The sequence below is a fragment of the Empidonax traillii genome, unplaced genomic scaffold (assembly GCF_003031625.1).
Source record: "Empidonax traillii isolate 1590-97213 ecotype Southwest subspecies unplaced genomic scaffold, ASM303162v1 scaffold170:size2694500, whole genome shotgun sequence".
NCBI classification, from domain to species: domain Eukaryota; kingdom Metazoa; phylum Chordata; class Aves; order Passeriformes; family Tyrannidae; genus Empidonax; species Empidonax traillii.
The window spans coordinates 393,892-407,929 of record NW_020955363.1 but is presented as its reverse complement, the minus strand read 5'-3'; the positions used below and the strand labels follow the sequence as shown (position 1 = coordinate 407,929).

The 14,038-nt window shown below is 38.4% G+C and overlaps 1 protein-coding gene across 4 annotated transcripts in view; it reads right to left on the bottom strand.

Annotated features, from left to right (window-relative positions):
* Positions 1-14,038, bottom strand: part of INPP4B (inositol polyphosphate-4-phosphatase type II B) — a 336,440-nt gene that overhangs the window by 225,274 nt on the left and 97,128 nt on the right. Inside the window, exon 1 of one of the 4 annotated variants that reach the window (XM_027885674.1) lies at positions 5,236-5,337. The exons of the other annotated variants lie outside the window; for them this stretch is intronic. The gene's annotated coding sequence lies outside the window, so the exon portion shown is untranslated. Of the gene's footprint in view, positions 1-5,235; positions 5,338-14,038 lie in introns of those variants that run through there. 4 annotated transcript variants of the gene reach the window in all.

The following is a 14,038-nucleotide window of genomic DNA, read 5'->3' as shown; positions in this document are numbered from 1 at the left end:
GTTGAAATTATTTTTGATTCTGCCTTTTTTTAATGGAATACCTAAAGCATCTTTCTTTTGTTTTTTTAATTGTGGTCTTGTTATTGCAATGTGGCACCCTGAAAAAGAGTTTCACATAGTTTATTTATCTTCAGACACTCCCATCCATCATGTCTTTAGACCTTACAACATCTGTACTCTGTCAGAGACAATGGCAAAGGCCAGCCTGAGTCCAGAATGCCAATGATTTTAACAGACTCTTTGCATGATGAGATACTCCAGCCACTGGATAATCACTGGTTCATTATCTATCTCATATTTTAACTCAAGGTTGCCACAAAAGCCTAATTTTACAATTAAGTGTTTCTATAAACACAAATTGCTAGCATCAGGTAATGTGAAAGCAAAGTCATACTAAGTTATGAAGATATAGATTCAAGGTTTGGTTGTCTTCCTCAATTTAATTTCCTCTTTTTCTTTTCAATTTCTGAAAATCATACTATATCACTGAGGGAATATATTGAAATTATACTGCAATTCTCACTAAGTTAGTTTTTCCATCATGTACATTGTGGTCAGCAGAAATATAGAAGTGCTTCCACCTTCACTTAAGGGACTGGATGGTAATGCAGAGGTCTGAGGATACACAGGCACATAAGGTACAGTTAAGGGACCAAGAAGTCTTGCAGAGATTTGCAGCTCTTACTACAATTTCATTTTCTGTGAAGAGATGCATGTAAAGACCACAAGGAAAAGAAATACAAGAGAAGAGGATGAGCCTGTTATATGACCAGTTCTCCTCAACACTTCCCACTAGCAGGGTGGCTGTGGCATCCTCCTCTTCCTGGGCTCCCACCAAACACAGCTCACTCATAGTCCCAGAAAGCAGCAGAAACCCTGGTGGTTGACACAGTCCCCAGAAACTGCTGCCACTTTAACAACCTAGCTTAGCATCAATTCCACTTGCATTTGAACCTGACAACATCCAGTGCAGCAAGCTGTAAAAACACCCCCAAACCCCCCACACTAATTTACACAATATTTCATTTGGGCTCCTTTTATTAGGCACAGATAACAGTTACATAACTACTTGTGCCACTTGGCCTTGATGTAAAGTGTTTAATGTAAAACTTATATCTTAGCATCTTGCCATTTGTGAAGGCAACAAAATTAGTTAAGCTTAATAACTCAAAGTACAGTAGATGTTGTGAAATGTGATTTCTATAACAAGTCTAGCATTAAAATACACACCCACATTTTACATTTAAAATGAAAACTTATCTTAGGCAAGTATAAGAAAGTGAAGGCTGGAGATGGGTGTTTTACCTCTGAGATGCTTAAGGAGACTTTTGTTTCTAAATGATGAATAATGCAGGCAACAGACTCTTTGGATGCAGCCAAAGAACCTCTCATGACAGGCAACCAGAATATAAATTGCAAGAGAAACTGCAAAAACCTCAGCAGCTTCACAGTGTGGTGCTAAAGCATCACAACCACGTAACAGTACCAAGGAGAACACCCTGCCTGCACCTCAGAGAGCAGCAGAAGTAACAGTAGAGCCATCCTGCTGAACACATTCTATGCCTTGCACACCCTGTGCTCAGTAGAAAGCACAGTCTGAAGTAGCAGTGTCTGAACAGTGACACTGGAGAACAGTCAGAGGTGATCTGATAAGAGGGCATGGGTAAGGTCAAGCACAAACAGTCCCACAGGAGGTGCACTTATGGGCATGTCCTAACACAGATGAAAGTGCATATGCTCCAGATTCTCAGCTGAAGTCATTCTATGTGAGAAGGAACACACTCCCTCCTGCACCTGCTAGTGACTTTGTGGTTAATCAGAGCCACAGTAAGTATAGGGTGTCCCTACAACCTTGTGCATCATCAGCACAAGTAACAAGGCAGCAAACACTAGCAAAGGGCAGGATCTATGTTAACAGCACCACTTTCCAAGGAAAAAGTACATGGAATCACACCCTTACTGGAAGATGAGGGCAGAAAAGACAGAGACAAATGGCTTTAGCACTTTTCTGACTTAGGGTCTTCTTTCTTATAAAGCTCCGGAGCAGCACAGCAGCATTACAGAGCTGGATCCAACAGGAAGAGTTACCGGCGACCATTGCAATTACTATCCAGCACACCAGCACAAAAAGCCCACAATTTAAACAGCCTGTGTATTTTAAGTTCCCCAGGTTTCCAGTACAGAGACAGAACCTTGCACTATGCCTGAAGACAGTCTGTCATGCGCCAGCAACTGCAGGCAGCTGTGCTGGGCTCCTTCCAGCTGCTCTCCCGGCTCTGCACAAATTGCTGATAAACCTTCCTGAGAGCAGTGCCAAGCACTACTTGAACTTCAAGAGGCCATTCATTACCAATTCTTTGGGTGCACCAGAATTTCAGCCTTAAATGAAGCCAAGCGGACCTATATAAGCCCGTCACTTGGACGTAATGGCTGTAAGTTACTTGATACATGGTTATAATTACAATGTCTTCATTCTGCCGGGAAAAAACGGTGTGTTTCACAGAGTAATTGCACTGTGAAATCACCTCTCTTCAGTACATAAACTGAAACTAACTGTGCTTGAACCACAAGACTTCAGTTGCTGAAATCATTATCACTGTCATGGCTATAACATGTAAACCTTTCTCACCAGTTTGCAAACACCATAAAAAGACAGTGTTGTCCTGAAAGATTATTTATGATAGGTAACACTACAGTACAAGAAGGTGATAAGGAAACAGAACAACAATTGTGTATCAACATCCCCTCTGAGTTTTATTTATCAATAAAAAGTTGCTAGGAATAAAGTCATCTGAATCAAAGTTGAATGACAGAATTGCTGCTGTAAAGCAATTATCAAAGACCAACTATGTAAAACTTGTGAGAAGGTAAGTAAAAGGTCCCATTAGGCATTTCTACTCTGGGCTAAACAACTTGATGTGGCTTGCTAAGTATAAAGTTCTGTCATATTGAGATCCTGCTGCTTCTACATCACTGGATACAAATTTCCTGTTAAGCCTTTAGGCTCCCTCCATTCTAAGTATTAGTTTTAACCCAGTTCTGGCCTCATAAAACACAAATCCCCAAACACCCTCTTCCACGGAAAAAAAAGACTAAGTTCTCACACAGAAGATCAACAAATAAGCTCACTCTCATCTTCAGATTAGTGAGAAATCAGACAAGCTATATTCTAACACCACATGATGACTGAACATTCTAGGAAAAGTCTCTTATTCCCACCACTCCTCCTTCATGTTGGGCAAATGGGCTTCGGCAGGAAGAAAAGGCCAACATCCAACCTGTAGGAGATGTTTCCTTCCTGCAGAAACAGTTCAGAACATACTCAGGAGCAGCAGCTCTCAAGGACTTGGGGGTTAAATTTGGGCCCTGCCCAGATCAGCCCATTACCAAGTCCATCAGTTTGGCTGCAGTTATGAAGTTTCAAATGTGTTATTTCTCATGAAAACTATCGTACAGGGAAATATTATTATTATTATTATTATTATTATTATTATTATTATTATTGAAGGCCATGATTTCTACGAAGATGGATCACATATGACGAAATAAGAAAACTGCTTTGGTCTGTATAGTATGTTACGCTTGGAGAAAACTTGTCCTATTAAAACAGGGAAGATGCAAAAAGAGAAGTCAAGATACTGTACATCGAGTTCTGTGATGTTTGAACATTTACACAAACACACACTTTGCAATAATACAATACTTACTATAGATTTGTTTCTAGGATTATTGGGTGACTATTTAAAAGCCATTAAATTTTCTACCAAGTAATTTTTGCTTATGTTTTATTACCTATTTTATCACAACACCAAAAGCACCAATTACATAACTCTTCCAGAGCCAAAACTCCAGCTTATACCTGCAAGGGTGCCAAAACTCGCAGCTTCAAACTCCCAAACCACACCCAACTCAAAAAACCCACTAAGCACACAACACATACAAATTTAAAAAAGGAAAAAAAAAACACAGTTAAATTGTGTTCAAGACCACTAAAAGCAAGTCCAGTTACTCTATTATGCCATCTAATATCTAGTACTTGATGTATTTTCAAATTCTCGTTTTTCAAGGCCAGGTTGGATGGGGTTCTGTGCAGCCTGGCCTAGGGGAAGGTGTCCCTGCCCATGGCAGAGGCATTGGAATTAGATGAGCTCGAAGGTCGCTTCCAACCCAAACCACTCTATGGCTTTTATGATTTTATCTCTTTAAAGCTCTCACTGCTAAACTTCTAAAAGAAACCCTAACATGACTTACAGCCTCTTGAACCAGGGATGCCAGAGATTTTTTAGGAATGAGGGATTTTGGAGCAGCCTGCCACAAAATCCAACAAATTTAGTCTCATTACCATCCACAGGTGGGTGTATCACAGTATCTAGTTTTCCTGTCCTCCCAAATAGTAGTCTTCTCCCCCTGTACTTCTAACCTTCCCTGCCACACACTTCTTACGATCATTATGGTATTTGCTCTGTGAGACTCCCCATCAGCAGCAGCAAGATTTAGCCTGAAGACAACTAATCCAGTCATGTATTTCTCTGCTAGCTTAGAGAACTGAATCAATTCCAGGACCATCAGGAGAACCACAGTGGCGGACACAGAACCACACTACTGGGACCAGGGCAGAATCCAAGGAGCGTGATGACTTAATTTTCCTTAAACAGCAACGTAGTGTCAAACTGCTCACTACACTGCATTGCTTCATCCGTGGATTTAAACCAATAGTTAATGATAAATCAGTTTTATTTCAATGTTAGCGTACGGTTAGGAAAAAAAAGTATTCATATTCTCTGTTAATATGTTAATGCTTTTCTCACACCTCTTAGAAATGTCTATTTTTTGAAGTGAAAACACTAGTTCAAAAACATATTTTTCAGCAAAGAATAAACAAGAAATTAATTCCTTAATGAAAAGGATTGCACAGACACAAAGCATACAGGATGCTCAATTTAGGCCACATCAGAACTTTAATTTTCATTTCCTGGCTTCTTTCCTATTAAAATTTCAATTTGGCATTCCAGTTAAATGTGTCCTTTCAACTTAGATATGATAGGCTTTAAAGCTATGCATTTCAAGTTCAGTAAAGATCAAAATATTCTATTAAAAGACCATCATCAATTAACTGATGTCCTTGAAGTAGGTCAAGCAAACTTTTCCAGGCAAATAACATTTAAAAAAAAAAAAAAATTGCACCAAGTAAACAAAACAGAAGCCCAAGAACAGACAAAACTCCTTGTCCAACACGTTGTATTCCCTGCTGGAATTATCACCACCTCTATTCCACCACAGCTGCCAGCAGTTTCTGAATACACAATGCAGTCACAGCTGCTTCAGTGACATTGGACCCTGCGAAAAAAAAGTACTTCTTAATCCCGGTGGCTGTGAGATGTTGTTGTAAATCCAAAGAACATCTGCCTCACCACTAGCTGAACAGATATACAGTTTAATTTTGGTGCAAGGTAATGTGAGCTTGCAATCTGCTTTTGGCTTCACCTGTTTTTCATCAGGAAATAATCACCATATTAACATTAGGAACTGCCAAAACATTTGCATAAAACAACAATTAACTTCAAGAGAACACACATGCCAGTGCTAAACTTGACGATCACATGGTTCCATTATGTTGCAGTGCTAAGACTGTGATTGAGAGATGAAAAAAAGAAAGGCAGGTATGATTAAAGATAAAAGATCACAGGGCATTCTTAGCAGTAGAACTAAATCCCAGATAGTACATTCAATTGCCACCTACTGTGGTGAAGCACTTAAATTTTTATAATAATTTAAGATAATTTTCTGTGCGATATTTGGAATGACAGCTCTCCAGATCCTCCATGACAAACTGCACTTTGCTTCTGTTTAGAAATTCCTCACAATATAGAAGCAAAGTTCTGTAATTCTTATAGAAAGAGCCATAATACACCTTTAGATATTAGAATAAAACCAGCACTTTCAAATGAAAAAAAAAAAAAAAACCACCACAACTCTTTGAATGGTGTAATCAATAGAAAGCATTCAAATCCTAGCTCAGTCCTGAAAGTAACTATAACCTCATTTCAGTTTCTAGATTGCCCTCTGGAGCTGTGCCCATGCTACTGATGATGTCCAAAAATGAAGAAGCAGCTTAAAATAGTAGAAGTGCAGCAAACAGAAACCAGAGTCCTTACTCAAACCAGTATAGGAAGAATTCAGGTCATCTTGTTATTTCATAAGGACAAAATTATATCAAGATTATGAACAACTTTTACTAGAGTCTAAGAAGGTGTCTAGTAAATGCTCTGAGCAAACTACTTAAGCAACCAGGCTCTCTCTGCTTCAGACAACCAGTTTGAGATGCTGCCTAATTATCACAATACCTTGAGGTTTTCTTCTTAAATACTTGACAATTTCTGCTCTTGACTCAGCAGTATATAATCAGCAGGCAATATAATCAGCACTGCTCAGTTGGGTTAAGTGCCCAGTGACAGCAGTGTTTCAGAACTGCTGAAAAGATGCTCCAGACCTCATTCAAACAACTTACCACTGGATGTGAAATCACAGCCACGTGTTCAGCTGTGAGGGCAGCAGAACCCAGCTCTGTCTCAGGGAGCAAGAGGTCTACAAACATTTTTAACCAAGTCACTTTTCACATGCTATGTCCCACCTAACAAGCACACTGCTATAATGCTACAAAGACATAATACCAACCAGCTGCAGGCTCATTGTGCACCTTGTGTCTTAGAGGAATCAACTTCCATAAAGCCATCAAATCAGACACTATTAGGTTTCAGTCATAAAGACTTGCTGTACTACCAGTCTTCCTTCCAACTAGCTCGCAGATGTCACAGATCTGCATTCCTTAAGTATCCTGAAAATCTCTAATTTTTCCATCTAGACTAACACCTGTCTCCCCCTCAGGAAGCTTTCTCTGCAATATTAAATAGTTTCACTGTTATCTAAGGATGAGAGGAATGAAAAGAAGTCCTTTCGCTTGCTCAAAATCTTGGACCTGAATCACTGCCACTGCTATAGAGGGATCCAAGTGATATCCCACAGTAGGCCTGAAGAGAAGCCCTCCTTCTAAAGCGACTTGGACCAATAAAAAATTAACATCTACAAGATGCCTTTGAAACACTTGAAAACCACAGGGGCTAAAATCAGCAGATTCCCACTACCAATATCTCCATTCTATGAACACTCAACTGATACCAGCTTCTAGAGGTGTCATTCATCTCTTTTAAGCTCACTTGTGTTCCAAGCTGTTGGTCTGGGTTTTTTTTTTTACTATAGTCTCTAAAACTTTCCTACATTTCTAAAGACAAAAAAAAAATTACTCAAGTACAAACTCCCAAAAGTTAAGCAGACTTTTATTGAATAAACCTGTAAGCTCTTAGGGAAAAAAAAAAATAAACAAAACTCAAACAGGAAAAAAAAAAAAAAACAACCCCACAGATTCTGACAAACCATTTTCCATTAATTCATTAGTTAAGGTTTAACAGCATATCCTTTAATTTCCTTTACCAAATTCTGTCAGGTTAGTCCTTTAAAAAAATGTCATAGAAATAACATTTCCAAGAAATAACAATTCCAAGTAAAACAGGTACAGTAATTATACCTGCACTGTCTCCTGTCACATTCTAATCAGCCTTATCAGCCCTACAATACTTCACATTTCAGAAAGGCGTATACTCCATAAACACACACCAAAATTATACAGCTAGTCTGCAGAAACATAGATCTGGTTCTTTCAACTTTTAATTATTATTTTGATAGGTTCACAAGAGGGGAAAAAAAGTCCACATATAACTCAGGTTCGCAGCAGAAAGAATACAGAGAAACAGTATCTCTTTACAATTCAAAAAACAGGATCTATAAAAAAAATCCAGCTGATGCTTTTGAAAGAAGAATTAACTTTTTTTCAATATTCTGATATAACTCATTTTCAGTCTAAAGCAATGAGGCCTAATCTTCCCATCAACTGGGCGGTCCTTTTCACATAAGAGGAGAAAGTCTCTTATGTCTCAACAAACCACTGTAGATTTCATACTGAGGTTTAGCATGAGAATTTGATGAAATTCTTGCTAATACTGCTCACTTCAAAAACTGAATGGAGCACACCCATAAAGAGAGCACTCCAAATTACAGCATATTTGAACAATAGCAGCCAATAGTACCCCACAACAAGCACTCAGGAAAGCAAAACTCAATGAACTGCAGGTGTCTCACTAGTTCATAAACAAAGTTCAGCACCAGTGTAAATATTCTCATCCTCCTCAAGCAGGAAAACACACAAAACTAAGAACACTTCTAGTTCTGAATGAGAAGTGTGTGCCGGATGGTTCATCTTAACTTCTGATAAGCAAACAGGAAAAAAAAGAAGAAAAAACACTGCTGCTTTTCTTTCTGACACTTGATCTCAGTCTTTCAAATGACTGAAACCAATACTTGTGTGAACTAGAACAAAAAATAGTCTATGAGTTTAATAAAAAGAGAAAATCCTTCCCCAGTTTCACCATGACCTCAGCCAACACGAAGCATATGGAATCTGATGGTAATGCTACTAGCAAAGTACCGTGGAAAAACGGGCCTGAAAACACGAGGAAAACTATGACCTACTTTCATATATAAGTATCTAATGTTTCCCAAAGTCCCAGCTTAACAACTCAATAAGATACTTTTGTGCTCAGTACAGTATCAAATGAGAGGCTTCTCTAAAGTATATCCTATAATCTTGAGCAAAACATGTGAAGCCAGCCAATCTGGTTTCTATCTTCTGGGAATCATAAGGTTTTTTTAAATAAATGTGAAATTCTGGGGGGAGGGGGGAAAAAAAATATGGTTGAATTCTGCATTTCAAGTTTAACAGATGTTAGTCCTAAAATAAACTGGCTGTGAACATACACATTTAGATACTCAATCCTAAGGTCTGCTCCACCTAACAGTCTTTCAGGAAGGTTTAGCCTGTTTGGTTCAGCATTGTGTGTTACTACACACCACCTTCCAAGACAGGATTTCAGGTTTTCCTCTTCAGAGACATCACTGATGAAAAGTAGTCAGGACTCAAACAACTGAAGTTTTAAGTTCAATATAAGGCAATTGTTGAGTGTATCCATTTATTTAGAATACGAAGAAGTTAGCCTTGTATCTTACCACTAATAGATTCAATTCATACTACCTTACCTCTCGTGGCTTTTTTTTTCTTTTGCTGCCAGCTTCATCAGATAAGATGCTGTTTATATTTCTTGGGCATCGTAACCTGAAATCCACTATCTCCCATCTGCAAAAACTGGTATGAAAGACTATTCACCCATTTCTGTAAACTACTTCCAGATCCTTCTTCAAATGAAAATGCTATGAAAGAACTTAGTAGTACTTTTTATGTTTGGGGACGGTTGCAGAATAACCGCTCAGGTAGTTTTACGTAACATAATACAGAGAGTTTTCTGTGATGCATAGACAAATCTTCTCATCTGGCAAGAGAATGTGACAAATAACCGTACACACATTAAAATAATACCAAGAGTTTTAAGAAATGGATAATCTCTAGGAAGACTTATAACTCAGAGAAGCTGTACTGATCTAGGACAATACTCAACTGCAGCTATAGATTAACATATTAAATATTAAAGATTTAATCCAAAAAATAACTAGCAAATCCATTCTTAAAGCACATAAAAATCATGCATTCCTCACGCAAGCAAGTATTAATATATCCTACCAATTAATTGACATTCAACTTGAACAGGAAAACAACTGAAACACACATTATAAATGCTGTTGTAGAGCTTTTTCCTGAATGCACACATGAAGCAGGTGAACTGTGAAACTATCTTGTTCCTTATCTCAAAACCAACCAAAAAAACCCACAAGAAAGTAAACCCCAAACCACTGTGATGTTGTTTTGTTATTAAAAATTGTCCTTTTCTAAACCATCAAACACAGAAGTTCTGGACACCATGCACATGAAGTCCCCAAAGAGTCAAACACTAAAAACTTGACCTAATTCTTCCACTAACCTGCTGTGACACAGTGGCTACCAAGCTCCCTACATAGTTTGACGAGTGTTAACCACTGCACTCTAACGAAGCAATTAAGCAGTTGTGGACGTACTGCAGGAAGATGACACCTTCCCCACCTCTGCAACCAAAAGAAACTTCAGGACTGCATTACCATCATCACCAACTTTGGGGATTTGCCACGATGAATCTCATTGTTAAGACAAGCAACTTCAATCTGAAATTTAGGCTACAAGAGAGGCACTGCTGAGCTCTGGTTCTCAGTGGAACCCTGCCCGCTGTTGCTCCCCTAGGTATGAGGCAGGAAGACTGTTCGGTTGCACAGAGGTCAGAAAAACAGGTAATCCAGTTGTAACCAAGTGGCTACATGAGTGCTAAAGCTTCATAAAGTGTTGCCAAAATTCTCTGTTGCACTTGCAGTGGTGGTTCACATGGACATCGCATTTCATCACTTTTACTGTGTCCCACCTCCTCCTCCACCCTTTATTTTCCCCTGTTTTGAACACATGGCTTGTATATTTCTTTATAATTTCAGACTAAAATCTCACCTTTACAGATCAGCTCTCCTTGGGACACAAAAATGATGACAGCACTTAGAAAGTTTTCAGCTGTGAAAAAACTGTCAGACCTTACAGAAATATTTATTGCACGCAGAGCCATAAGAGAGCTAACACAGAACACAAGTGGGAGCACTGTTGTCAACATAGGAGGCTGAGAAATAAAGTTCAGTGGAAATTAAAGAGCTAAGATGCATGAATCAGAAATAAAATGAAACCCAGCTTGAATACGTGTAAGAAAACACACCTGTGGGAATAGAGCCTCAAATATAAATGTACTTGGTAAGAACTACTGCTTAAAGATTATGAATCATGGCAAAAATTCAAATATCAGTATTAAATGCACTGCACTGTTATGGAAGCTGAATGATTTGTGTGATAGGTAAGTGAGAACATTTATCACTCTTCCGGGCTACAACAACACTGAAAGTTTCCTTTCACGCCCCTTAAAGCAATTCTCTGCCCTGGAGAAATTATTTTCAACCATTCATTAAACATTCAGTTTTATTCCTCTTACTGTTTTCCTACTATTCAACTGGATCTTTTCACTTCCTCTCCCTCTTCTCTTGGTCACAAATATACTGTTCTTTCCTTCAAAGGATACACCCTTTCTCTTAAAAGATCATCAGCCCATCAGAGCTGAGATGGGAATTGCTTTGAAAATCATCACGACACTCAATAAAACAACAATAAAGGAGAATTAAATAGAACATCCATGAACGAACTGTAGGTGATTATCCAGTGACTCACAGGAGTATAATCAGACAAAAAAGTCAAATTCAAACAATTTGAAAGAGAAGCTACAACCTTTCTGAAGTGTTTGAGTTTTATGACCAGATATATGCCTTAGGGGGAAAAAAAAATCTTATAATTATGTCAAATACTTTACATTGAGTTATTATATAAATCACATAGAAATTATCTGAAAAATACATCTAAAATATCCTTGAGATATTTTTAAACTTATTTTTCCATCCTTTTTCATATAGTCTTTTAAGTTATATTAAGAATACATTCACCACCTTATATGATGGATTTTAAGTTACTCTTTAAAGATCCTCTTTTTATTCTGAAAAATCCCTAAGTGTAAAAGATACTCAAAATGTAGTGAAATTTGGACTATATGAGCCTCCATAGTATCTATCATAGTATCATTAAACATTTATTGCCATACTAAGGAAATTTCCTTTCCTTTCCTAAAGACATAATTGAAAAATCAGTCCTAAGCTCTGTATGAGCAGCACTCCCTCTCCCCCCTTTAAAACTGGAAAATAATCAGACTCCTTGGAATATACAGCATGGAACTTTAAAAAAAAAAAAAAAAAAAAAAAAGGTAAAGTACTTGTGCCAAAATATGCTCAGCACACATATGAAAGAATCCAAATATTAAGAACAAAAAGCTAAAAGGGAAAAAATGTATGTGGCTGCAAAACTCAAGATTTGTAATTCTCTGTCATTTAAGAAAGAAAGTATTTCTGCATTCAAAGTACTACCTGGTGAAGAGGATTGTAGGATTGTTCTGTACAGTTAACTGAACAGTTCCAAAAAGCTTCAAATTCCCAGTGCCACAACACTGCTGTCACACTGTAATACAAGAGCCAATCTTGAAACAAATATGACTCAAAAGAGCATAAAACATTTGAAAACTATAAATGCTAAAGAGGTGTGACTTTAGATCAACAAGTCATCCAGAAACCTTCCTCACTTTTTTTCAGGATGGCATCATCTCACCTCTGGCCCCAGGTTTTGATTTTACTCAACTGAAATGATACCACTAAAATGCTTCAAATTATTTTGAGAAACAAACTTTATAAAAAAAAAAAAGAAAGTTCAAAATGGTCATTTCCAATCTTCTTCCCAAAAGCCTCTAACTCTGCATAATCTGCATGCTGGCATTGGCTGGACTCCCATAGAGCTCTGCTGCAGTTAACAAAAGTAGGAAAACAAACCTTCATTTTTCATCTCTTTCACGAAGGCTCCACTTAGAGAGACAAATAAAAAGGAAAGTAAAAATAGGAAAATCAGTTTAAACACTTCTGTAATGACTTATTCCAAAACATGGGTTTAGACCATGTTTGCTTGAGAATATAAACTATTTCTCTTGTACATTAAAAGCTGTATTTCTACTGCTAAAAACCCAATGATGAAATGATAAACCACATCTAGCAGGCCTAACTTGACACTGACCATGATCTTCAAAAACTCTTTAAAAAAAAAAATCCCAAGAGGGTGCATTAAGAAGCACAGAATCTTAAGGCATGCTGAGATATACAATGGTTTATTCCAGCTTTTTCAGCTGACGACTCCATACATTTTGCCACAAGCAACCATGATACAATAAGCAAACATCTGTGGTCAAACAGATCCCTTACAATTCGTCAGTGACTCAGGGATTACATTAAGAAAAAATTCAATTTCCAAGTTCAAGTTTTGGATCAAGTTACAACCCACACATTCAGTAGAATCGCTGTTACAACACAGACAGCTATTTTTCTGTAAAAATTCGTAAAGGATGGAGACAGCAAGAAATTATAATCTTATAATACCATTAGCTATTCTACACTTTTCAATACATAAAACAATTTTCTTCCTCTTATAACTTCAGTTATTGTAAAGGCATTAAGAGAGTCCCTTTTTGCCAACAAAGACTTATACCACTACTTGCATTAAAGTCACTAAGGGCTGAAACTAATTCAGTAGTTTTCCTTTTTCAAGGCTATGTAAACCACCTATCAAAATAAACTACTCCACATCAGTAAGCTGCATGTAACACATATTGCCTTATTACAGGCCAAGCAAGACCCTAGCAAGACACCAGTGTACTGCTTGCATCTTTGCAGTCACGGAATCATAGAATCAACCAGGTTGGAAAAGACTTCTGAGATCATCATGTTCAACCCTTGATCCGCTACCACCGCAGTTACTAGACCTATGGCACTCAGTACCACATCCAGTCTCATCTTAAAAACCTCCAGGGACAGAGAATCCACCACTTCCCTGGGCAGCCCATTCCAATGCCTGATTACCCTCTCTGTAAAGAATTTCTTCCTAATATCCAACCTAAACTCTCCCTGGCAGAGCTTGAGACCCTGCCCTCTTGTCTTACTCATAGTTGCCTGGGAAAAGAGACCAACCCCCACCTGGCTACAACCTCCTCTCAGGTAGTTGTAGAGAGTGATGAGGTCACCCCTGAGCCTCCTCTTCTCCAGGCTAAACAACCCCAACTCCCTCAGCCTCTCCTCATAGGGCTTGTGTTTAAATCCCTTCACCAGCCTCGTTGCTCTTCTCTGGACCCGCTCCAGCACCTCAATATCCTTCCTGAACTGAGGGGCCCAGAGCTGAACACAATACTCAAGGTGTGGCCTCACCAACGCAGAGTACAGGGGAAGGATCACTGCCCTGCTCCTGCTGCCACACTGTTCTTGATGCAGGCCAGGATGCCATTGGCCTTCTTGGCCACCTGGGCACACTGCTGGCTCATGTTCAGCCTCCTGTCGA